This window comes from Chanodichthys erythropterus, chromosome 3 (genome assembly GCF_024489055.1).
Source record: "Chanodichthys erythropterus isolate Z2021 chromosome 3, ASM2448905v1, whole genome shotgun sequence".
Taxonomy (NCBI): Eukaryota; Metazoa; Chordata; class Actinopteri; order Cypriniformes; family Xenocyprididae; genus Chanodichthys; species Chanodichthys erythropterus.
This window is the reverse complement of record NC_090223.1, coordinates 68,420,442-68,423,966: the sequence shown is the minus strand read 5'-3', so window position 1 is coordinate 68,423,966 and position 3,525 is coordinate 68,420,442. Positions and strand designations below refer to the sequence as shown.

At 34.0% G+C, this 3,525-nt stretch overlaps 1 long non-coding RNA gene across 1 annotated transcript; it reads right to left on the bottom strand.

Annotated features, from left to right (window-relative positions):
• Positions 1-221: 221 nt before the first annotated feature.
• LOC137007851 (uncharacterized) lies at positions 222-3,118 on the bottom strand. Its single transcript, XR_010892680.1, has 4 exons — positions 3,082-3,118; positions 2,877-2,953; positions 2,135-2,204; positions 222-431 (listed from the first exon to the last, which is right to left on the bottom strand). It is a non-coding gene; the product is annotated as an uncharacterized lncRNA (long non-coding RNA).
• Between the last annotated feature and the right edge of the window lie 407 nt (positions 3,119-3,525).

The following is a 3,525-nucleotide window of genomic DNA, read 5'->3' as shown; positions in this document are numbered from 1 at the left end:
CGATAGACTGATTCATAACGCTCCGATGCTTCATGAAGCAGTGTTTTGAAATCGGTCATCACTAAATAAGTCATTATTTTGTTTTTTTGCCGCACTAAAATATTCTTGTTGGTTTATAATATTAATATTGAACTGATTTCGATGTGTTTTTAGTACATTATGGATCTAGACAGAGGAAGTGTTATTACTCCCTACGCAGGCCTCAAGGAGCCATTGGATTTGAACTAAAATACCCTAATTTGTGTTCTGAAGATTAATGAAGGTCTTACGGGTGTGAAACGACATGAGTGTAAGTAATAAATGACAAAATTTTCATTTTTGGGTGAACTAACGCTTTAAGTCCATTAGCTTCTTAAGTAGACTGGCAACCCGAGTGTGATAAGTCTTGTCCACCCTTGGTGCCTTTTTCAGGATTTATTCCAATGAAGCGTCTGAAAAACAAATGCATACATTCAGAATTAGTGTGGGTAAAAGTTTACATAACGAGAATGTGAATAGAAATTAAGGTAACACTTTACAATACGGGTAATATGCATTAATTCATGCTTAACTAATGCACAAATAATCATGAGTTAATGTATGACTTATGAAGAACTAAACCATTAATTAATGATTACTGCATCAGCAACTAATAAAGTTTCTATATGATTAATAGATTAAGTAATCATTATATTGTTATTAGTTAAATGTGTCATAATATATTAATTCCCTAATAGCATATTATTTTTAACTAATAATGTAAATGAACGTGTTAATTACCTCAATCGGTCAAAGCCATGCATTTCAACTTCCAGTTGTCTGCTTTAAATAATCTTTAGCTAATGATTTACAAAGGTATCATGTTATGACTTTACTTGTTGAGGCACATGACTATTAACTAATTCAAAATTAATTCAAAACCCATAACCACAATGACATATTACTTAAACGGTAAGTTCACCCAAAAATGAAAATTCTGTCATTAATTACTCACCCTCATGTCGTTTCACACCCGTAAGACCTTTGTTGATCTTCGGAGCACAAATTAAGATATTTTAGTTGAAATCCGATGGCTCCGTGAGGCCTTCATAGGGAGCAATGACATTTCCTCTCTCGAGATCCATAAAGGTACTAAAAACATATTTAAATCAGTTCATGTGAGTACAGTGGTTCAATATTAATATTATAAAGCGATGAGAAATTTTTGGTGCGGCAAAAAAACAAAATAACAACTTATTTAGTGATGGTCAATTTCAAAACAATGCTTCAGGAAGCATCAGATCATTGTGAATCTGTGTGTCAAGATCCATTAATGTACTAAAAACATATTTAAATCAGTTCATGTGAGTACAGTGGTTCAATATTAATATTATAAAGTGACAAGAATATTTTTTGTGCGCCAAAAAAAAAAAATAACGACTTATATAGTGATGACCGATTTCAAAACACTGCTTCAGGAAGCATCGGAGCATAAATGAATCAGTGTGCGGAATCATGGTTTGGATCGTGTGTCAAACCGCCAAACTGCTGAAATCACGTGACTTTGGTTCTCTGAACTGCAGATTCGACACTTTGATTCATTTATGATTTTGAAATCAGCCATCACTGAATAAGTCATTATTTTGTTTTTTTGGCGCACCAAAAATATTCTCGTCACTTTATAATATTAAAATTGAACCACTGTACTCACATGAACTGATTTAGATGTGTTTTTAGTACATTAATGGATCTCGAGAGAGGAAATGTCATTGCTCCCTATGAAGGCCTCATGGAGCCATCGGATTTCAACTAAAATATCTTAATTTGTGTTCCGAAGATGAACGAAGGTCTTACAGGTGTCAAATGGCATGAGGGTAAGTAATAACTGACAGAATTTTCATTTTTGGGTGAACTAACCCTTTAACAATTAGTCATGTGCCTCAAGTAAAGTCATAACATAACAAATATTAATAAAAGTCTTGAGGGCTTGGAATGACATGAGTGTGGGTAAAAGATGGCAGCATATTTATTTTGTGTGAACTGTCCCTTTCAGTGTTGTACAAAAGCATTTACCATGTTTGCTGAAATACAAAAGAAAAAAAAAAGAAAAAAAAAAAACACCCTTAGAGGCTTATGTAATAAAATAGACTTTACATTCATAGAGTTCTATACATACCAAGGAGTATCAGTCGAGGAGTTGCAGGTTGTTCAAGTGTCCTTTCTACATCAGCTGCAGTGGAAGAGGCCTAAGACACAGTTACAATGATGAGGACAGACTCAATACACTAACAATAATGCCTGTAATGTATGCATTTAATTTTTAAATTAGGAAAGAGCATGTCTATTTCAGTTGTTAGGACAATAATACCATGATAGAACATAAACAACAACAGCGAGTCAAATTGGACAGTCTTTGGGCACGAAAATCTCAACAACAACAAAGTCTCCACTGAAATAAAATGTCATTTAGCCTACTGTACTGGGCAAAGTAACATTACAATACAAACCATCAACATAATAACTTACTGAGTAGTAACGCGCAACTTATTCTATCAAGCTAACCTTGGTCGAAGTAATCCAAAATACACCCAACGCTAAAGAAGCAAAACAGCAACAAAAGAAAAACTCCCCTCATAATACAGTTATGTACAAATTAGAACAAGCTTACCCAAATTTGCAAGCACAACTTTATCGAAATCAACGTTTTGTCTAATATAAACTAAATGTAGGCTATATTATCCAATAAATGAAAAGATCTTAAGCTAAAATTAGCAAACGAGATGACGACAATTTCAGCGCGTTAGAAATAACTTACATCGATATTACTTTGTTGCTATGATGTTAAAGGCTTACTTTGCAGAAGAGTTTATAGTATATCATATTTGAAAAACTTGTATAGGTATACATAGTGAACTCACCTCGTACTCGGGAAATATATGAATCCGAAATTCAGCTCCACTCTGTGACGCAGTTTGCACGGTTGGCAGGTTTGGCACTGAAATGGACTTATAAAACAATTACAAGCTCAGCATCCACAATTATTACAGTTATTTGCACAGTTATTTGCAATTGCAAACGTGTAGCCTATCTTGTGTAAAAGGAGCAAGGCAAAGGTGCACTCACCGGTTAAATCACAGTGTAAAGACGGATAAAAATCCAGATGTGCTCGCTGCAGTTTTCAGTTACAAAAATATTGTTAAGTACTGTTTTCTTTCCTTTGTGGAATAAATACGGTAAAATGCTGTTAAAATTTGTGTACGTCATTTCACCAACCGTAAAAAAACAGTAATGCGCTGCTTTTTAATATAACAGGATTATACTGTTAAAATTTTTCCGTAAATTAACAGCAATTTTTAACAGTGTACTCAGCACAAAGAGGTCTCTATATATAGCCATTCCTTACCTATGTCCCTTGACAGTTTTAGCAGCATCCCTTCTCCACCCTATCGCCTCACTCTCTGCTGGTATAGACAGTTTCAGCAGTAACAAAAACAAATGCCTTTCGATGACCAATAATTAGCGTTAAATAAGTTAAACATTAAAAGAATAGGGAAAGGATCTCATTTT